The sequence below is a fragment of the Chiloscyllium plagiosum genome, chromosome 12, assembly GCF_004010195.1.
Source record: "Chiloscyllium plagiosum isolate BGI_BamShark_2017 chromosome 12, ASM401019v2, whole genome shotgun sequence".
Classification (NCBI taxonomy): Eukaryota; Metazoa; Chordata; class Chondrichthyes; order Orectolobiformes; family Hemiscylliidae; genus Chiloscyllium; species Chiloscyllium plagiosum.
The window spans coordinates 19581334-19581684 of record NC_057721.1 but is presented as its reverse complement, the minus strand read 5'-3'; positions in this window follow the sequence as shown (position 1 = coordinate 19581684).

The following is a 351-nucleotide window of genomic DNA, read 5'->3' as shown; positions in this document are numbered from 1 at the left end:
ACTTCTTCACAGTCAAACTTAATTGAACTCCTTCACCATATTCATGCCCAGCCTCTTAGTTGATCTATGGTCTTTTGTAGCATCCTATTCTAATTTTGCAGATTGTTGTGCTTCCCAAATTAATGTCTTTTGCACATTTGAATGTATTATTCTCTAATCTTTCAGCCAAGCCACAAACATATGAGATGGAAGCCTGCAGCCCCAGGGTAGATTTCCAATGAACACCAATTGACACAATCATTCAATCCAGCACCACTCTAATCTAAACATCCATCCAATCTGCAACCTTTTACTTTTATAAGTATCCCTATCCCAACCCATTTCTTCCAGGATGAGAATATTGCAGAGATG